This window comes from Phyllobates terribilis, unplaced genomic scaffold, assembly GCF_046119375.1.
Source record: "Phyllobates terribilis strain yellow unplaced genomic scaffold, ASM4611937v1 Scaffold_11__3_contigs__length_659146591, whole genome shotgun sequence".
NCBI classification, from domain to species: Eukaryota; Metazoa; Chordata; class Amphibia; order Anura; family Dendrobatidae; genus Phyllobates; species Phyllobates terribilis.
This window is the reverse complement of record NW_027362771.1, coordinates 439045185-439068059: the sequence shown is the minus strand read 5'-3', so window position 1 is coordinate 439068059 and position 22875 is coordinate 439045185. Positions and strand designations below refer to the sequence as shown.

The following is a 22875-nucleotide window of genomic DNA, read 5'->3' as shown; positions in this document are numbered from 1 at the left end:
GGGGTTAAACAACATTTTAGTGGTAAAAATTGTTACGGATTCGGGTGGTGGAACCTCTGTGCTGCGGTGCAAGGAGGGACCAGAGGGGCGTAACTAGGTATCAACCCGGACTGACCAAGGTCGCACGGTGGCTCAATCGACTCCGTGAACCAGGGAAGGACCGAGCAGAGGGACCAGGTGTTACTCTGGGCCAGTCCTTGTATGAGAGCAGGTGACTCTCACGGGTCAGAAGGCAGGGACTGACCGATACAGCAGATGAGCACAGCAGGCAGGCTGACGGGTGATCCGGGTAGACGGACTGGCAGACACCACGGGTAACTGGCAGGAGCCTCCAGGTAGGCATGCTGGTAGGCACAGCAGGTAACAAGCAGGAGCCTCCAGGTAGGCTGGCTGGTAGGCACGGCAGGTAACTGGTACGTTCTCCGGGTAGGCAGGCTAGCCTGGCCCATAGACAGACTGGCGGGTTTGGACCGTAGGCAGACCGTCGGGCTGGAGAGTGTACTTAAGAGGAAGCGTGGCGTGGATGTTCTCCCTGGGTTCCCAAGTTCTCTCCTCTGGGCCAAACCCCTTCCAATCCACAAGGAAAAAGGCTTTTCCTCTTACCCTCTTGGTGGCCAGAATATTCTCTACCTCATAGAAGTCCTCAGCGGAGACCGGAGCTGGGGAGTTACCTGGATCGTCGGAAAAAGAATTAAGAACAACTGGTTTGAGGAGAGATACGTGGAAGGAGTTGGGAATCCGTAAGTTTTAACTTGTAGGCCACTAGATTGATTTGCTTGAGTACTTCAAATGGACCGATGAACCGTGGACCCAACTTATAGGAGGGTATTTTGAGACGAACATGTTTGGAGGAGAGCCAAACCTTGTCTCCCGGACGGAATTGAGGTGGGTCCAGATGTCTCTTGTTGGCATGTCTCCTCATCCGCTCAGAGGATTGAAGAAGTGCGGATCTAGTGTCCTCCCAAATGGTGGAAAATTCGCTGACCAGAGACTCCGCGGGAAACGGAATCCGGGGGTGTTGACCGTAGACCACAAAGAACAGGGACTTGGAAGAAGATTCACTCTCATGGTTGTTATAGGAGAACTTGGCCCATGGGAGGAGCTCTATCTAATCGGTATGGTGAGCGTTGACAAAGTGCCGGAGGAAGCTGGTAAGGATCTGGTTGATACGTTGCACCTGGCCATTGGACTGAGGATGATAAGTAGAGGAGAAATCCAGGGAGACATCCATCAGCTTACACGTAGCTCTCCAGAAGCGCGAAGTGAACTGGACCCCTCGATCAGACACAATGTGGAGGGGTAGGCCGTGGAGACGAAAGATGTGATGGATGAAGTCCTTAGCCAGCACAGATGCAGATGGGAGACCAGGCAGAGGGATGAAGTGGGCCATTTTAGAAAAGCGGTCAGCGACCACCCAAATGACAGTACAACCAGCAGAAACAGGGAGATCAGTAATAAAGTCCACGGGGCAGCAAGTACGGGAAGAGGTAGGAGACGGCCGGCTGGAAGATGTCTGGGAACTTGTTGCGGGCACAGGATGAACAGGCCGTGACGAAGTCTACAACATCCGTGCGCAAGGAAGGCCACCAGTAATGCCAGGTAATGAGCAAGAAGGTCTTCCTCTGGCCAGCATGGCCAGCTAGTTTAGATTAATGACCCCACTGAAGAACCTTCTTACGATCCGGAACCGCTACAAACGTCTTACCGGGTGGGAGATGAGACAGGTCCAACGGAGCCACATTCATCACTTTGGAGGGATCGATGATATGCATAGGCTCCTCCTCTTGATCGGAGGACAGGAAGGATCAGGACAAAGCGTCAGCTTTAACGTTCTTGTCCACATGGCGGTAATGTAGGGTAAAGTCCGGACCTGACGCGGATTGAGTCTTTGGGCATTTTGTAGATATGCCAGGTTTTTGTGGTCAGTGTAGATGACCACCGGGTGCAGAGCCTCCTCTAGCAGGTAACGCCACTCCTCTAGTGCCAATTTGATGGCTAGCAGTTCTTGGTCTCCTATGGAGTAGTTGTGCTCGGACGAGGAGAAGAGCTTGGAGAAGAAGCCACAGGTTACCATTCTCCCGGACGGAGATTTCTGGGTGAGCACCGCTCCAGCTCCGGAAGAGGAAGCATCAACCTCCAGAAAGAACTGTTTGTTGCAATCCGGACGGTGCAGCACCGGGGCAGAAGAGAAGGCTTGTTTTAAGGAGAGGAAGGCCTCCTTCGCTTCGGACGTCCATTCCTTAGGATTTGCTCCCTTACGGGTGAGCGCAGAGATGGGTGCAGTCCGGGAAGAGAAATGTGGGATGAAGAGACGGTAATAGTTACCGAAGCCCAGGAATCGCTGAATCGCCTTCAACCCCTCCGGTCGAGGCAACTTTCGACGGCAGAGACCTTCTCGGGGTCCATCCGTAGACCACTCTTACAAATAATATAGCCCAGGAGCGGAAGAGAGGTCTGCTCGAAGAGGCATTTCTCAAATTTTGTGTATAGGCGATTCTGCCTAGCCTAAGCAGGACCTGACGAACATCCCTCCGGTGTGTGGGTACATCTGGAGAGAAGACCAAGATGTCGTCCAGGTACAACACCACGCATGAATACAGTGGTGGCCAAAAGTATTGGCACCCCTGCATTTCTGTCAGATAATACTCAGTTTCTTCCTGAAAATGATTGCAATCACAAATTCTTTGGTATTATTATCTTCATTTAATTTGCTTGCAAGGAAAAAACACAAAAGAGAATGAAGCAAAAATCAAATCATTGATCATTTCACACAAAACTCCAAAAATGGGCCAGACAAAAGTATTGGCACCCTCAGCCTAATACTTGATTGCACAACCTTTAGCCAAAATAACTGCGAACAACCGATTCCGGTAACCATCAATGAGTTTCTTACAATGCTCTGCTGGAATTTTAGACCATTCTTCTTTGGCAAACTGCTCCAGGTCCCTAATATTTGAAGGGTGCCTTCTCCAAACTGCCATTTTGAGATCTCTCCACAGGTGTTCTATGGGATTCAGGTCTGGACTCATTGCTGGCCACCATAGAAGTCTCCAGTGCTTTCTCTCAAACCATTTTATAGTGCTTTTGGAAGTGTGTGTTGGGTCATTGTCCTGCTGGAAGACCCATGACCTCTGAGGGAGACCAAGATTTCTCACACTGGGCCCTACATTATGCTGCAAAATTTGTTGGTAGTCTTCAGACTTCATAATGCCATGCACACGGTCAAGCTGTCCAGTGCCAGAGGCAGCAAAGCAACCCCAAAACATCAGGGAACCTCCGCCATGTTTGACTGTAGGGACCGTGTTCTTTTCTTTGAATGCCTCTTTTTTTTTCATGTACACTCTATGTTGATGCTTTTTCCCAAAAAGCTCTACTTTTGTCTCATCTGACCAGAGAACATTCTTCCAAAACGTTTTAGGCTTTCTCAGGTAAGTTTTGGCAAACTCCAGCCTGGCTTTTTTATGTCTCGGGGTAAGAAGTGGGGTCTTCCTGGGTATCCTACCATACAGTCCCTTTTCATTCAGACACCGACGGATAGTACGGGTTGACACTGTTGTACCCTCGGACTGCAGTGCAGCTTGAACTTGTTGGGATGTTAGTCGAGGTTCTTTATCCACCATCCGCACAATCTTGCGTTGAAATCTCTCGTCAATTTTTCTTTTCCGTCCACATCTAGGGCGGTTAGCCACAGTGCCATGGGCTTTAAACTTCTTGATGACACTGCGCACGGAAGACACAGGAACATTCAGGTCTTTGGAGATGGACATATAGTCCTGAGATTGCTTATGCTTCCTCACAATTTGGTTTCTCCAGTCCTCAGACAGTTCTTTGGTCTTCTTTCTTTTCTCCATGCTCAATGTGGTACACACAAGGACACAGGACAGAGGTTGAATCAACTTTAATCCATGTTAACTGGCTGCAAGTGTGATTTAGTTATTGCCAACACCTGTTAAGTGCCACAGGTAAGTTACAGGTGCTGTTAATTACACGAATTAGAGAAGCATCACATGATTTTTCAAACAGTGCCAATACTTTTGTCCACCCCCTTTTTTAGGTTTGGTGTGGAATTGTATCCAATTTGGCTTTAGGACAATTATTTTTGTGTTTTTTCATTGAAGACAAATTAAATGAAGATAATAATACCAAAGAATTTGTGATTGCAATCATTTTCAGGAAGAAACTGAGTATTATCTGACAGAATTGCAGGGGTGCCAATACTTTTGGCCACCACTGTATAAGAGGTCACAGAAGATGTCGTTAACTAGTTCTTGGAAGATAGCTGGAGCATTACAGAGGCCGAACGGCATCACACGGTATTCATAGTGGCCGTCCCGGGTATTGAATGCCGTCTTCCACTCGTCTCCTTGGCGGATCTGGACCAAGTTATACTCCCCACGAAGATCGAGCTTGGTGAAGATCTTTGCGCCTTTAAGGCGGTCGAACAGCTCTGAGATGAGTGGCAGGGGGTATTTGTTTTTGATGGTAATCTGGTTGAGTCCTCTATAATCGATGCAGGGGTGTAGTGAACCGTCTTTCTTTTTTACGAAGAAGAATCCTGCTCCAGCCGGGGAGGTAGATTTCTGGATGAATCCCCCAGCCAGATTTTCTTCAATATACTCAGACATGGCCCGGGTTTCGGCCAGCGACAAGGGGTAGATACGCCCACGGGGTGGAGAGGCACCGGGTACCAGGTCGATAGGGCAATCATATGTCCTATGAGGTGGCAGTGTCTCTGCTTCCTTCTTGTCGAAGACATATGCATAGGACAGTAAGGTGCCGGTAGACCTGGTAAATTAGCCAGAGTAGACGGAGGTCGAGCCGGGTGAACCGGGACCAGGCAGGTCTCATGGCAATCCTGCCCCCAACCTCACCGGATCGCCAATTCAGAACGGGTTCATGTCTCTGTTGCCAGGGTAGACCTAGCAAAAGGGAGTGAGAGAGTCCGGATAGCACATGGTTGGAGATCCTCTCCGAGTGCAGAATTCCCACCTGAAGGGTTACAGGCTCTGTGACGAGCAAGATGGTCACCGGAAGGAGTCTTCCATCCACGGAAGCGACTGCCAATGGTTCAGCCAGACGTTTGGGGGGAATCTGATACTTCTCCACAAGGGACTGAGAAATGAGATTCGCAGCGGCTCCGGAATCCAGGTGGGCGGTTTAAAAGAAGCGGGTCTCTCCCCAGGAAATATAAACGGATAGAGTCAAGGATGGAGAGGATTTACTCTTGCCTAGGACGACCTCTCTGAGCGGTCCTAGACACTGGAGTTTCCCGGCTTCACCGGACAGGAACGGATCAGATGCTCCTTACAACCACAGTAGAAACAGCTCCCCTCGGCTCGACGTGTTTCTTGGCGAGACTTGACCATCTTGGTCTGGTCGATCTGCATGGGTTCGGGCGAGCGTGCCCGGGGAGTTGCTGGTTGGGAGGCAGGTTTCTGGAAAACAGGAGCAAGACGAGGAAATCTTCTCTCCCAGGTAGTCTCCCTAGCTCGTTTCAGGAAATGGATGTCAATCCCGGTAGCTAGTGACACCAGGTCATCCAGGGTGGTAGGAATGTCCCGGCCGGCTAGCTCGTCCTTGATCCGTCCGGAAAGACCCAGAAGGTGGACACCAGAGCCTCGTTGTTCCAGGCAAGCTCAGATGCGAGGGTACGGAACTGTATGGCATGCTGGCCCACGGTGAAACTCCCTTGGCGGAGAAGGAGCAATGAGGAGGCAGTAGAAGTCCTTCGTCCGGGCTCATCGAAGACCTTCCGAAAGGCAGTGAGGAAAGCCGGAAGATCGGACACCAGGGGATCCTCTCTCTCCCATAAAGGGTTTAGCCATGCCAATGCTTCCCCGGTGAGGTGAGACATGATGAACGTCACCTTGGCCCGGTCGGAGGGAAACTTATGTGCCAGGAGTTCAAAGTGCAGGGTGCACTGGTTCAGAAAACCCCAACATAAGATGGGGTCACCCCAAAAACGAGGAGGCACAGAGAGCCGGGGTCCAGAGCTGGATGCCATGGCACCAGTGGGCTGAGGCATCGCCGGAGCGGGTGCCGCTCGGCTCGAGGCGGACACAGGTGGGACGGACAGCGTGTCCAGGTGGGAGGTGACAGACCGCAGGTAGGTCAGGATGGTTTCCTGTTGGGATCTCTGACGAGAAACCTCCTGGTACAGGTCAGCAAGTGAAGGAGCCTGGGGGCCACCGGGTTCCATGGCCCGTGCAAACTTTTACGGATCCGGGTGGTGGAACCTCTGTGCTGCGGTGCAAGGAGGGACCAGAGGGGCGTAACTAGTATCAACTCGGACTGACCAAGGTCGCACGGCGGCTCAATCGACTCCGTGAACCAGGGAAGGACCGAGCAGAGGGACCAGGTGCTACTCTGGGCCAGTCCTTGTATGAGAGCAGGTGACTCCCATGGGTCAGAAGGCAGGGACTGACCGGTACAGCAGATGAGCACGGCAGGCAGGCTGACGGGTGATCTGGGTAGACGGACTGGCAGACACCACGGGTAACTGGCAGGAGCCTCCAGGTAGGCAGGCTGGTAGGCACGGCAGGTAACAAGCAGGAGCCTCCAGGTAGGCTGGCTGGTAGGCACGGCAGGTAACTGGTACGTTCTCCGGGTAGGCAGGCTAGCCTGGCCCATAGACAGACTGGCGGGTTTGGACCGTAGGCAGACCGGGCTGGAGAGTGTACAAGGCTGGGGGAGACAGGTAGCAGGTAAAGGCTCCGGATAAGCGGACTGGCCAAGCTCATAGACAGACTGGCGGGCTGGGCTGTGAGCAGACTGTCGGGCTGGACTGGTAGTCAGGCTGGCGGACTGGACTGGTAGTCAGGCTGGCGGACTGGACTGGTAGTCAGGCTAGCAGCGGGACCTGAGGGCTGAAGCAGAGTAAGTACACAGAGCTACAACCTTGCACGGGCACCTCCATTTTGGAGGAGGTGCCTTTTATATGAGAAGTCTTCCAGCCATTGGCCGGGGACTCCTTAGGACGACGCGCACGGCCCCTTTAAGAGGGAGGGAGCGCGCGCACGCCCTAAGCACAGTTCCCGGGAAGCTGCGCACGCCGGCAGCAGCAGGAGAGCCAGAAGACGCCGGCCCAGGAGCGCGGCGGTAAGGGGGACGGCATCTCTGCCTGTCAGGAGGCAGAGACGCCGATGCTACAAAAATGTAATTATTCTTTCTTTAACGCCCAATGGTATAAATTCTGTGAGGCACATGTGGTGTTAACATGCTCCTTGCACCCCTAGATGAATTCATTGGAGGTGTAGTTTGTAAAATAGGGTCACTTATGGGGGGTTACGCTGTTCTGTCACCTCAGGGGGGCTCTGCCAATGTGACCTGGCACCCTCTAAACTATTCTAGCAAAAGCTGAACTCCAATATGCCGCTTCTTCCCTTCTGAGCTTTGCACTGTGCCTCAAAAGTAGTTTTTGACCACATATGGGATATATATACTGTACTCAGGAGAAAAATTGCATAACAAATTGTACTGTTCATTTTCTTCTATTATATCTTTTGAAAATTAAAAACTTGGGGCCAAAGCAACTTTTTTGTGGGAAAAATGGTAATTTTTCATTGACTCAACCCAATGTTATACAATTCTGTGAATCGCCTGAGGGATAAAAATGCTCACTATACCGTTATATAAATTCCTCAAAAGGTGTAGTTTCCAAAATGGGGTCACTTGTTTCTGCTGTTTTCGCATGTCAGGGGCTCTTCAAATTTGACATGGTGTCAAACCATGTTTTCAAATGCAGAGGCACTCCCCAATTATAGTGGGGGAGCCTCAGCAGATAACCATGCTGTTACTGAATAAAATTCACTATACAAAGACCAAGACCAATATTACCCCCCAAACAGTTAATATATAGTGGTAGATATCAGTCTTGTAGACCATATAAGTGATTACAGAACAGTTTCAGATAGGGACCTACAGTTCACGTTCTTTCTTATGAAGCTGTTCACTTTTCCTGTCTTTTCCATCTTGTCCAGACTTACATAGAATCATAGAATCATAGAATCATAGAATGGTAGAGTTGGAAGGGACCTCCTGGGTCATCTGGTCCAACCCCCTGCTCAAAGCAGGATTCACTAAATCATCTCAGACAGATGTCTGTCCAGCCTCTGTTTGAAGACGTCCATTGAAGGGGAACTCACCACCTCTCGTGGCAGCCTGTTCCACTCATTAATCACCCTAACTGTCAAAAAGTTTTTTCTAATATCTAATCTGTGTCTCCTCCCATTTAGTTTCATCCCATTGCTTCTAGTCTTTCCTTGTGCAAATGAGAATAAAGATGATCCTTCTACAATGTGACAGCCCTTGACATATTTGTAGACAGCTATTAAGTCTCCTCTCAGTCTTCTTTTTTGCAAGCTAAACATTCCCAAATCCTGCAACCGTTCCTCATAGGACATGGTTTGCAGACCAGTCACCATTCTGGTCGCTCTTCTCTGAACTTGCTCCAGTTTGTCTATGTCTTTTTTAAAATGTGGTGCCCAAAACTGTACACAGTATTCCAGATGAGTTCTGACCAAAGAGGAGTAAAGACCGATAATGACTTCACGTGATCTAGACTGTATGCTTCTGTTAATACATCCCAGAATTGTATTTGCCTTTTTTGCTGCTGCATCACACTGTTGACTCATGTTCAGTCTATGATCTATTAGTATACCTAAGTCTCTTTCACATGTACTGTTGCTTAGCTCTATTCCTCCCATTCTGTATATGCTTTTTTCATTTTTATTGCCCAGATGTAGTACTTTGCATTTTTCCCTGTTAAAAACCATTCTGTTGGTTGCTGCCCACTGCTCCAGTTTATTTAGGTCTTTTTGAATCCTCTCTCTCTCTTCTCTAGTATTAGCTATCCCTCCTAGCTTTGTGTCATCAGCAAATTTAATCAGTTTACCCTCAATTCCTTCATCTAAATCATTGATAAAGATGTTGAACAATACAGGTCCCAGGACGGAGCCCTGCGGTACCCCACTTGAAACATTCATCCAGCTGGATGTGAAACCATTTACAACCACCCTTTGAGTCCGATCACTAAGCCAGTTATGAATCCACCTAACAGTTGCCTGGTCCATTGCATACTTGGTCATTTTTTCAATAAGGATGGTGTGAGATACTTTGTCAAATGCTTTGCTGAAGTCAAGATATACTATATCTACAGCATTTCCCTGATCCACCCAGTCAGTGATTCTGTCATAGAAGGAAATTAAGTTAGTCTGACATGACTTGTTAGTTACAAACCCATGCTGACTCTGGTTAATCACTTCATTCTTATCCATGTACTTACATACATGTTGTTTAATAATTTGTTCAAAGATCTTTCCTGGTATAGAAGTCAGACTCACCGGCCTATAGTTCCCTGGGTCCACCTTCTTCCCCTTTTTGAAGATAGGAACAACATTTGCTCTTCTCCAGTCTTCTGGGACTTCTCCTGTTCTCCAAGAATTTTCAAAGATTATGGAGAGTGGTTCTAAAATTTCTTCTACGATCTCCTTCAGTACTCTGGGGTGTAATTCATCTGGACCTGGAGACTTGAACTCATTTATATTAGCTAAATATTCCCTCACAATCTTTCTGTTTACAGATAACTTGGATTCCTCTATTCCTTTAAAAGGACAGTGAAGATCAGTTGATGTTACATTTTTTTTCTGAGAGAAAACAGATGCAAAATAGGAATTAAAAAGTTCGGCCTTCTCAACATCCTCTCTTACCATTTCTCCATTTTCATCCTGTAAAAATCCTATAGCATCTTTGACTTTTCTTTTACTTTTGACATACCCCCAAAATCCTTTTTTATTGCTTTTGACATCTCTTGCAAGCCTTAATTCATTGTCAGCTTTAGCTATCCTGATACGTGCCCTACAGGATCTGCAGACTGCATTATAATCTTCTTCAGATATGCCTCCCTCTTTCCATTTAATAAACATTTCTTTGTTTCTTTTTAGCATGTGTTTAAGTTCTGTGTTCATCCATCCTGGTTTCCTTAAATGCTTCCCATTCTTCCTACTTTTCGGGATTGTTAACGATTGTGCTTTGAGAATCTCATTTTTAAAAATTTCCCATCCTTCCTGGACATTTTTGTCCTTAAGGACATTCAGCCATTGGATCCCTCCTATTCTCTTTCTGAGTCTCTTAAAATCTGCCTTTCTAAAATCTAACCTTGAAGTTTGAGTCTTCACATGTCTTCCTCCTCTAGTTATCCAAAATTCTATAATAGCATGATCGCTGCCTCCTAGGGTCCCAGCCACCTTTACCTCCTCAACCATTTCCTCCCTGTTTATAAGGATTAGATCCAAAGCAGCAGATCCCCTTGTTTTCTCCCCTACCTTTTGGAAGATAAAGTTGTCAGCAAGAGAGGATAAGAATTTGCTTGACCTGTTAGTTTTACTTGAGAGAGATTCCCAACAAATGTCTGGATAGTTGAAATCTCCCATGACCACTACGTCATATTTTTTGGAGAACTTGGTCATTTGATACATAAAGAGTTCATCCATATCTTCAGCTTGCCCAGGTGGCCTGTAGTAAATGCCTACAATGGTGTCCTTTCCGTTGTTCTCTCCTTGTATTCTTACCCAAACAGTTACCACAGAACTCCCAGTCTCTGAAGCTTCAATCTCTGTGCAGATATACGCTTTTCTAACATACAATGCGACACCTCCTCCTCGTTTATCAAGTCTGTTTCTTGCAAATAAGTTGTATCCTTTTAGCCTTTTATTCCAATCATGTGTATCGTCCCACCAAGTTTCAGTGATTCCAATGACATCATATTCCTTTTCCTGCATTAGTAGTTCCAATTCTCCTTGTTTGTTGCCCATGCTTTGTGCATTTGTATAAAAACATTTTAGTTTGTGATTGGTTTCTCTTCCTCCCATATTTTTATTATTTAAATTGTTTTGTCTTTGTTCTTCCTTTCCACTTCCAGTAGCAGAGATCTCAATAGTATTTGTCAGCTGTATGGCTTTTTCTGGCCTTTTGCTTCCCTTCCCACATTGTTCTAGTTTAAAGCTCTTCTGATGAGTGTAGCAAGGCGACTTCCAAATACATGTTTTCCAGTCTTCGTAAGGTGCACCCCATCTCTAGCAAGTAGTCCATCGTATAGGTAATTCATTCCGTGATCCAGAAATCCAAATCCTTGTTGACGGCACCATCGACGTAGCCAGTTGTTCACCTGTAGAATCTTATTCCACCTCATTGTTCCATGGCCATCCACTGGGAGGATGGATGAGAAGACCACCTGCGCTCCCAATTCTTTCACTTTCTTGCCTAAGTCTTCAAAGTCACTGCAGATGGTTTCCAGGTCCTTTCTTGCGGTGTCATTTGTCCCCACATGTATTAGCAGGAATGGGTAGTGATCTGTAGGTCTGAAGAGTCTTGATATCCTGTCAGACACATCTTTAATTTTTGCTCCTGGAAGACAGCACATTTCTCTTGAGGTTATGTCTGGTCTGCAGATAGCGGCCTCTGTTCCTCTTAACAGGGAATCCCCCATGACCACCACTCTCCGTTTTTTCTTCACAACATTCTTCTTTCTCCATCCAGGAGGATTCTGAGGGCTTACAAGGTTATTCATTGCTGGCAAAGTCTTATCTTGCTGTATTTCTTCACGGTTCTCCTGCGTGAGAGCCTGGTACTGGTTCCTGAGCAGTATGGGTGCTGACTGCCTCTCGATCCTCCTGCTTCTGTGGGTCACATGCTTCCATTCCTCTGTTTCATCAGGTGCAGTTCGAATTTCTTCTCTTTCTGAATCATGAAGAGATAATTCTGCCCTGTCTAAGAACTCTTCACCTTCCTTAATGATTTTCAAGGTAGTTAACCTCTCTTCTAGATTTCGCAACTTTTCCTCCAACAGGGACACAAGCTTGCATTTCTGGCATGTGAAGTTTGGCTTTTCCACTGGCAAGTCTGTGAACATGTAGCAGGATATGCAGCTCACCAAATGGCTCCTGGACTCTTCCATGTTCTTACTGTTAATGTTCTGAAAACAGTGAAAAAAGTTAAAAAAAAAAAAAGCCTCAAAGCCTCCCCTGGTTTACCGATGTCCTCTTTTCAGCTCCAACAGCCAAAATCCAGTGTTCTTTGAGCTCGCAGAGACTCTTCACTTACCCCAAAATGCAGTGGGAATATGCAAATTATCTCCTCAGGACTCCTCCCCTGGTTTGACATGACATCTTCTTCCAGCCAAGACTCATCTGCAGAGACTACAACAAAGACACCTTTGACTTCTCACATTTCCAGCACGGTCCCCATCTATTCCCAGCCTGCACAAATGCCTCATCCTACTGATACCCCAATGCTGAGCTGTTGCTGCCATATGTGTCCCTATTACTGCACCTGCTGGGTAGTAAAGAAACAGTAACAGTGCTCGTCTTAGTCCCCCATATAGTAATAACGCACACTACTCTGCCCCTACATAGTGATAATGCCCTTTTTTTGCTCTTTAGATTTTAAAATTGCTCCCTAAAATATTAATGCCGTTTGTGAGCACCTCGGAAAGTAATTGTGGCAACCTGCTGTGCACAGGTACCACAGGACCAAGGGTGCATGGATGGATTTCTCCACAAGAGGCCCTCATTACATACAAACACCCCCACCCTTCCACCTCATACCACCAGAGGGAGCCCGTTAGGAATATATATATGGAGGGTGGAGCCAGGCAGAGTCAGAAGAGAGTCAGTCAGACAGAGTCAGAGAACCAAGCAATGTGAACTGAGGTCTAAAATGGTACAGGTCAGAGAGTCTGAGAGCGTGCTGACGCTGAGAGCACGTCTGCTGCTGTGTATTGAGGGCCCCGAGTGTGGCCGACGGCGAGGAGGAGATGAGAGAGGAGTTGAGGGGGCAGAGGAGCATCATAGGCTCACCCCAAGATACAAACCGGACACCGGGTCCGCGCCTACAGGGTCCTTTATACCCAGTAGGGATCACCGGCATACCAGGAGGACTACAAGTCCCCGGTCGACCTGAAGCTAAACCCTTGACAGGACTAGGAACCACAAAGGCCCTGGAGTCCAGGGATAGTGGTTGCCAGAAAAAGGTACAACTATCAAGCGACAGGTGAAGGAACAGCACGACACAGAAGCTAGGCCCAGTTGCAGGCTGGCCAGGAGCTTATAGAGAGGGAAACAGGGACCAGGAAGCCTTATACCCGCTCACTGGGGAGAAGTCCTGAAGTGCACCCTTCCTACCGAGTACCCTGGACCGTACCTGACATCCGCACCAGTAAAGGTACTAAAGTACTGAAGTGTATCCCCTGTCTCTGTCAGTTACTCCTGCTGCGCAATCTCTCCGGCACTGCAAGCCCCAGCATCACCATCATTTGCACATACACTGCCCCGGGGGCCTGCTCCGCCTGTGGGGAGCAGAAACATCCCAGCTGCCATCCCATCACCCCCCGGAGGTCTGCAGCAGCGCCGGTAACCATTACCGGAAACCACAGGTGGTGTCACGAGACAAACTGTACACTAAAACCCCTTTTTAAAGAGAGACCCAGAGTATGGGCCTGGGAGCTGACTGCCGTGACCTCCTAAACAAGGTAAAAGTGGGCCTTCTTAGCTCTTGGGCCCCTTTGTGGTTGCATCAATGGTATGTCCACCTCTGGTAATAATAATACCCACTTAGCTCCCTAACAAAAAAAGTTACAGAGTGGCAGAAATTAAAATAATAAGCAGAGCACCAGATAGAGCGCCCCCCCCCCCCCCTCCCAAGCCACCACAAAGCATGAGCATATCATTATCTCCAAACTGAAAGTAAAGATTACACAAGAAGCACAGGACGGATTTCATCAACCGAAGTATCATATTAATCAATGTAATGTCGCCCACCTGACAGTGTATGTAGTTTACTGAGCACAATACTGCTGATGTGTGCACTTTAACATTGCTGATTTCTTAGTGCTTATTGTAAAAAGCTTAAACAGCTCATCTTGAAACCCCAGTCTACTTTGAAATCTTTGCCTGGGAGAGACCTGGCTGATGCACTATAACTACCTTGTGTCTTGCTGCATTGCTCTGTCTTGCCATGGTGTGTGACCCGTGACATGAACCTGTCTTTCTTTGTACCAGAGTTTGGCTGTTCTTCACCCACTTTTAAGCCTCTTAATCAGTTGTTTCAGTTTCAGTTAATGGCTTTGTTTGAATCTACATATGAAAAATTATGATCATTATCATCTGTTTGGTATAATTGGTTACTCATACACCTGACTATAATCCTACAAAATCCCTGACTATAATCCTACAAAATCCCTGACTTTGTGAAAGTGTACCTGGAAGAATTGATACTATTTTGAAGCCAAAGGGTGGTCACACCAAAAATTGATTTGATTTAAATTTATTTTTATTAATTAATTTAGTTCTAATGTAGTTAATTGATAAAAAAATAAACTATTAACATTTCTATTTTCAGAAGTTTTCTTACTTTGCATCATTTCTTCCACACCTGCCTAAAACTTTTGCACAGTACCTTACAACGGAAGATATTTTTTGAACATTCTCTCAGTAATTTCATGGACATTACAGTCCTCCTTTACCAAGCCTGAAATGTTGCAAAATAAAAAATCTGAAAATTGTGAAGGAAATTTCTAAAAGAGAATCTGTCAGCATGATCCACCCCAAACTGTCTTCATGGTCATGTTGCTCTGTGAAAGATGATGTCACCAACACCTTTACTGGTGCTGTGCACTTATGGAAGTGCTCCAATCATGCCCAGAGCACTTAAGCTTCTTTTGAATATAAATAATACACATTTTTATCCAGTCACGGAGCAACAGTAAAGATTAATAAAGATAATGATGGCATTATCTTTCAGAGAGCAACATTGCCATATAAAAATGTGGGGTGGATCATTTTGGAGATTCCCTTTAAGTTGCATTTTTGTGCACAAGCCTTTATTATATGCCACTCTTGTGTTTCTAAAACTTTTTAGGTGTGACCAAACTTGACCCAAATTCCTTACCATATTTTACACCAAAAATTGGTATAAATCATAGAAGAAATTTATGCTATCACATAGACACGTGCAGCACAAATGCTTTAAATTTATTGAGTACTGCACAGTTGTGTCTTACTCCAGCAGGCTTCTGTTTAAGTCTGGTGTATGAAATTTTAGTCTTAGTAAATCTTCACCAAAGAGGTCGATTTATGAAGCAGTTTGTTCCAGTTTTCTAGCAGAAATTGCTAAATTTTTGGGCAACTCATAGTTTTGCCAACTTTTAGCAACTTTTAGCATTTTACACCTGTCCTGGCCAGCTCTGCTAACTTTCTGAAAAGTGGGAATCAAGGATACAAGAAGCGGAATCATGCAGGCGCGGCACAGGAAGAACACACCAGGAGTGCCTGGATGATACCGCTTTTTGTTTTTTGGTTCCCATTTCCTCTGCTCTTTGTGATCAACATTGTGAGCTTGTGGTCAGTGCCACTACAGCTCAGGAAGAGCTCCCGTGCCTTTACAAGTGTTGTGCTTGGTGTGCACAACAGCCCCAGGTGAGGACATCTGTCCTATTTGCCATATACTTCTTGACCTGATCAACACACACATGGAGCGCTTTTCTCTGTTTTATCTACAACTTTCTGAAAAGTGGGCAGGGTTGGGCAGGAAGGGGGCATGTCTGAGCAAGTTCATCACAATTCACACCACAGATGTGTAAATTATGATAGAAATGTATCCCAGTCTCATTGGGTGCAGAGCAGTTAAAAGATGTGCCTCTTCACTCCAGCACATACTTCATCAAGACTGGAGTACAAATTTCCAGTCTTGATGAAGCGGAGGCGTAGGCCCCAATTAATCAAAGCTTTGTTTGCCAGAAATCTGGTGTAAAAAGCTTTGAAAAGTCACAATTTTTTCTGCGCAAAAATGTTGCTGCTTTTGCCATTGTCGCTCAATTCTGACAAGTGGGCAGAGGTTTGACAGGACAGGGGGTTGTAACGGGGCATGAAAATTCCCACTCAAACTCATGATGATCAGTGGTATTTGCTACACATCAAATCTTAATCCAGTCCCTGACTGAAGTAAAATTGTGGCGGGGCGCACATGGATTCTTAATGGATCAGGAGCCTCACACTTGTGAAAAATGCCGGTCTTGATGAATCAGGGGCATAGGGTTTAATACCAGACCAAAATTTAAAGGGGATACCCAAGATTAGAAAAAAAGAGTCTGCTTTGCTGCTATTCACAGTATAAGGACCATATGACAGGTTAGACATGTAAATATACAACTGAGGTTATATGATTGCCAACTGCACAGCAAGAGACAGTCGGAGAGATAATTTCTACCTATCTGCAATATGTTCTTTTTGTTTATTTTTTTTTTCCCAGAATGAAAGTTCATTTCAATTCAATACAGAAGTTCAGTACAATTTAACTTTCTTGAGGAAACCCAGACAATGATTAATGAGAACCTCTTGGGTGAACAGTTTATTAAAATGGCTATGTCAACCTTTTCTTTTCTGGGTCATTGAGTGTAGATGTTACTTAGAAATAGACTGAATTAATGTCTTGATTTGACATCTTGCATGTTATTTTTAACCATTTTATTTTTGTACGAAATGTAAATAATCCACAAATATTTTTTCTTTTGTGAAACCGACCTTAACTTCTTGACAATGTTACGAGGCATCCATTTTTTATTTTGGGGGAGGATTTTATGTGGGAAGAAAAAAATAACCCAGATGCAAACGGTTATACATTTATATTTATAGTTTTTTATTAAGAAAACTTATAAAAAAAAATGTATCAATGTAGCCTTATTGTAACATCTTTTTTTCAGAAACAAAAATAATAAAATTGTTTCTAATCCCGTAACTCCGTAGCAACGTACTGTAACAATACATAAAATTTACTTTAGGAATGAAATAATTACTTAAAAATGCTTTATTTTATATTACAAAATAACAAACAAAAAAAAAAATAAAGTTCTCAGAAAAATTATTTTTTCAGCTTTGTTGCATAAATTAAGCACAATTCCTTTCGTCCTCTATGAGTACTAAATAAATAAATACAATTAAGTTGAAAAAAAAGTTGAATCTCTCCAAAAGAGCACTTCTTTGAGAGGATCATGCTTATTCTTTCTATACAAGATCACTTTTCAATGCAATTTTGGGAGCTTATTTGCCCATTTTTTAGTCTCTGTAAAATAATACTAAACACTGATTGCAAAATTGTGTTATTGTTATTAATAATAATCATGTAATTAAGTCTTTAAAAAATATATTTGTATATAGTACAAGTGACATTTTTAAAAGTCCATATATGGAGAAAGTCATGATGTTCTTCTAGCATATTTCATGCTTGATCCATTGATGAAACCGACTTGGAGATTATTAATATTTGCATATACTTGATGGTTCTTCTTGGACACCTGGAAGACAAGATAAAGATTCAGTCACTTTAGTGCCAAGAGATCCACATAGAAGCAATAGAGACCTCAGCCTCATAGTCCGGCCCCGCAATTTATTCAATTACACAAAAGTTGTCTGTGGCCTGCTATTATCTTGGGTGGGGGATTTCATGGACATCACTTCCTCATATCCATTATCCCCCCCCCCCCGATAAATCCTCTCCCTCTGAGAATTTTATCATCGTCTCCAAAGTCCAAGATTGTCTTGTGGACAGAGAGTGTGTATGTGGGAAGTGGAGACCCCAGGACACCAGGATTACCCTGCATGTCAAACTGCCTATACAAACCACTCTGTGATGTTTTAATCTTCATGTTAACTTTGCCTGGATTTATCCATCAGCACTGGCCCCCTACAGCCAATATTGACCAGACATCACTAGACCTTTCTGTTTTGTTGTTCCCGCCTGTAGGAAGTTGATGTCCTCCTAACCATTAATGTCATTTTATTCCTCATAATATAATTATCTACTGCAAAAGCCTGATAATGAACCTACAAATGCACCAAATACATCACATACCTCAAATATACACGTTCTTCAAATCAGTGCAGATCCTGATCTCATACAAATGTTACTGTTTCCAAATGTAATGAGGTCTAGAGTTGTCTCATGTAAAAAATAATACAAATACTAGCCATAAGTGTTCATGAATATACCTGGAAACGTTTGAGTCCAAGGGAAATAGGGGCACGAACCAGGAGTATCATTTGCACAATGAGTTGGAGAGGAGGTTGAAAGTCAAGCCTAGCCAAAGGGCATAGCTATAAGGGGACTAGAAGGTCCTGGGGCCTGAGAGGGCTGAGAGAACGCTTTACCGCAAGGAAGACACCAGTATTCTAAACATCACAAAGTAGTCAGAAGGTCCTGATTCTACAGGGGAGCACAAGACATTCAGGGGATACCTTATTGTACATGTACCATATTTTTGGGGTTGACATAACTACAGTAGCATCATGAATTGGTAGACATTTTGGTACAATTCTTGGTACTTCTGACATCATTTCTGACCTATTTCTGCAATTTTAATCCTTCTCCCATGATTTCCCAATCCCCATATACTAGTGTAAGTATTCATATGCAAAATTACATAATAAGTCATTATTCTTATATAAAAAACAGTAGATACGTACAGAAGAATATTAACTTTTATATGTGTGCATGCAGTAGCACTTTTATATCTTTAAAAGGGTTGTCTTGTTTTGAAAACCCATCGCCATATATCCTATTATACAATTAAGACATAATATAGAGGGCTCCCCTGTTCATCATACTCATCTCTTGGCCTAAGTAGAGATTAGTTTTAAGAGCATCCCTCACTATGGAGGACATGTGTCCTGTCATGCACTTTGTAAATCAGAAGAACTATACTACATTTCTAATTGAAGGTATTTGCTAATATTATTATTATATCTACTACATATTGGGATAGGGTCTTGGAGATGGGAATACCCCTTTAACCGATCCTGTGGTGGCACTGCAGGTAAATTGAACACTTTCTGCCAGGGGTACATGTCACTTTTTGTTAAAATCTCTAAATCTCTTTCAGGCAAGCAGGTATTGTCAAATAAGAGAACCCCCTTTATTATTAAAAGAGGATGTCCACTACTTTTTCATTTTCATTGATGACCTATCCTTAGCACCCCCCCCCCCCCCCCCCCCCCGATTAGCTGTCATCGGTGTCGGCAGTCGTCGGCTGAAAATACTCACTTGCTGAGCTGCTCTGTCTTCTGGTAGTGGCCAAGGCTTGGTACTAAACATATGCCTCCTATTCAAGTCACTAGGAGATGGAAGTGTAATACCCTGCGGTAGCCACTATCAGAAGAGGGAGCAGCTCTGCAAGTGAGTATTTCTGACCGGCTGCCGCCGCCAACACAGATAATGGCTGATCTATGGGGGCGCCGGATGTCGGACCCCGGCCGATCAGACATTGATGACCTATCCTAAGGATAGGTCATAAATGAAAAAGTAGTGGACAACTTCTTTAAATCTATTTTTCTTTTGGCAAGTGCATAATAAGTAGGGCAAGGAAATTATATCTATATACAAGAACACATTAAAAAAGACAGAGATGCTGTCCCCCATTTCAAGCTTAACTTTTCATCTTGCATAATGGACCTATGTTGCCCCATCACTACTTGACCATGTAATCTGATACAAGCATGAATGGTAGAGATTGGCCCCAATATTCTGGAGAGTGTCACCCACGCTAACATGCCAGTTACACCTATGTAGTTGTGGGGCATGTATCTGTAATGCACCTGTTATTCAGCACTTGCTTTACATTCACAGGTATCACATTTTCTTCCTGTTGGCATAATACAATCACAACCTGCTTTATTCCTTCTATTACTTTAAATCATTTGTATTGTTATGTAAAAGTTCCAGCCTTTAATTCTGACATTACCTTCACCCTCAGGCCTTCCCGTACAAAATATTGTGAACATGATTTTAATTTCCTAAGCACTGGAACATTTTCCTCTTTCTAACTAATAAAGATCTCTTTCTTCGCCTATTTCCCATTCATGCACTTAGGGAGGTGTTGCCACCCCACCCCCTCTGTACACCCCATTGCCCATTTCGCAAAATCATGGGGAGAAACTTTCTGGACAATTTAATCTCTCCAGGGTGTTACTTAGCTAAAACCCTTTCACTATCAGGTTTTCTTCACCCCTCCTCTCCCTCTGTCCCTTATTTTCCTTCAAGTCTAGATTAAATTTTGCAACCCCTGATATCTTTCTTTCTCTTGCAGACACATGCTGCTTATGTAAATGAAGTTCTTTATACTCCCTCCCCATCTAAGGACCTCAGACTTAAATGTGTGCAAAAGCTGCTCTCCCCTGCTAACTCTTTAGCACAATTACACCTCTATTCTGTTACGGAGGCCTGGTGAGGGGAAAAATCATTTTAAACTAATAACACGTGCTGGCTGGCTTGGATAATTACTGGGAAGTCGGCTTATAAGAACGGTTAAATATTCCGTACAACTGAATAAAAGACAAACTGGACATTTTAAGGTTATGTTTCACACTACATTATCTCACTGCTGCATGCTGCTGTTGGGCTTTTTATACATACAGTATGACCATGGGAAAAAAATGGAAAAAAAAATGTAAAAAAAAACCTTAAATGTTTTTGTTAATAATGAATGGTCTAGTGGTGCATAATAATTATAATCATTCCTCAATATGGCTAGATAGATAGATAGATAGATAGATAGATAGATAGATAGATAGATAGATAGATAGATAGATAGATAGATAGATGATAGATAGATAGATAGATAGATAGATAGATAGATAGATTTTGTACTTTTTTGTTGCTTTTTTTCTTTTATCATAGATAGATAGTTAATAGATATATTTATGGATAGATAGATAGATAGATAGATAGATAGATAGATAGATAGATAGATAGATTGAAAAAAAATGGAACAGCACCAATACTTTGTAAATAAAGTGGGGTGCAGAGCCTCTCAAGTAAATATCCAATTACAAAATAGATAAAAAAAAATGAAAAAAAGAGGCAGAATTCCAAAAATAAGCAAAAAGAAAAAAAGGACCTTTTAATAGGTCAATGTGGCGTGGTGACGTTTCGGTTACACAGACCCTTGAGAACCAAAATGTTGCAACACCACATTGGGCTATTAAAGGTCATTTTTTCTTTTTGCTTATTTTTGGAATTCTGCCTCTTTTTTCATTTTTGGATAGATAGATAGATATCTGAAAGAAAGATCAATAGATAGATTTTCTACTTTTTTGCCTTTATTTTAGATAGATAGATAGTTAATAGGTAAATATACGGATGGATAGATAGATAGATTTTGTACTTTTTTGTTGCCTTTTGTTGCTTTATTTACTTTTATCTTAGGTAATAGATAAATATATGGATAGATAGAAGGATCAATAGATATCTGATAGAAAGAAAGATCATTAGATATCAGACAGTTAGATTTTGTACTTTTTTTGCTTTTATTTTAGATAGATAGTTAATAGATAAATAGCTAGATCAATATATTGTGTGTGTGTGTGTGTATATATATATATATATATATATATATATATATATGTATATGTATATTGATCTATCAGATAGATAGAGAGATAGATATATAGATAGAGCCGTTTTGCTGCTGCACCATACAATTACCATCATACATGGCGGTGTACATACGAATGATGTATTATTACATTTATGGCCAGTGTCTGGCTGCGGCATAAAGATTAATCATCATAGAGCTATGGGGGTTGGGGTGTCATTTGTAGATTATGTTGAGAGTCCGCCTGTTGTATACAGATAAAATAATATACTGTGAACGAGGCACGTATTTCACGGTTAAGGTAAAAGGGCCATTTTGTCAAAGTTTGTGTGCATGGATTGCAAGGGAGCAGACAGACTCGCAACGCCGTGGCTTCTTTCTTTCAGTGTATTTCTGCAGACATTGTCCTCCTCGCCTCCTTGTTTCATACTACAGTTTATGCATGGTCTTGTGTAAAGACAAATAGACAAAGCAGGAGGGGGGAAAGCTCTTATTCTCCCAAAGACACAGTGGAATGTGTCAAAGATGGAGAGAAAAAAGGACGGAGGAGAAGAGTGGGAACATCAAGGCCCCTGACTAATGAATATCAAGTTTGCCCTTGAACCTCACTGGGCTTTGCCATTCCCAGGCCCCAGACAAGGGCTGAGGCATGTCTGAGACCAGCTGCAGGGGGACCGGGCTATGGCTCATCTCAGACACTTTGACAGGCCGGGCCTTGGCGCTGCATATTTCGGGCCTGCCTAGCATCTCCCCTGGCAACCAGGCAGAGCAGGAGACCGGACAGAATCCCGTCTGTGGTCTGCCGAGCAGGCAGCAAGGGGAGAGACTGTCTGCAAGCCGCAGAGAACGCTACTTTCCATGCTGGTTTCATCTGTCACAATGACAAGAACTTCTCATACATTTCATGTGGGTGTATGCTTAAAATAAAAAAGAAAGCCCTACAGTTTTATGCATACTCGCTTTTTATAAGCATTGAACAAACCCATTCACATTAGTCAGATGTGAACGTCTCTAATGCATTTTGCTGCAGTAACTGGAAGCTTTTAGGCACATCATTTGGCCAAACCATGTCAAAACTCTTTACTAGTCATTAAACAGAGATCCAACTTCTGCAGGTGCTTAACTGGCTTTTAGAGTGGTGGGGATGTAAATGTAGTGAATTTGTAAAGGCGGCATTTATTATATGGAAGCAGGAAGAGACACACACAAATATGTATATTGTACATAACATACTGTATATAATATGTAGTTTCATTACAATTTACAGTCATGCAGTTTATTGGGACTAATTCAAGCAAAACAGACATATATAGTTGTGTCCATTTGCCATAGACACATATTTTTCTTAAAACCAAACAAATGAGCCGGAGCATAAGTTGGTATACGTGCAATGTGTAGAAGCACGTTCACACTGGCCATTTCACATACAAGATCCAAGAAAAAAACACAATGAACAT

General features: G+C 43.8%; 1 long non-coding RNA gene across 2 annotated transcripts in view; it reads right to left on the bottom strand.

Annotated features, from left to right (window-relative positions):
* Positions 1-16729: 16729 nt before the first annotated feature.
* Positions 16730-22875, bottom strand: part of LOC141165230 (uncharacterized) — a 50945-nt gene continuing 44799 nt past the window's right edge. For both annotated transcript variants that reach the window (XR_012251100.1, XR_012251101.1), the window contains exon 6: positions 16730-17344. This is a non-coding gene — a long non-coding RNA (uncharacterized lncRNA). The remainder of the gene's footprint in view (positions 17345-22875) is intronic.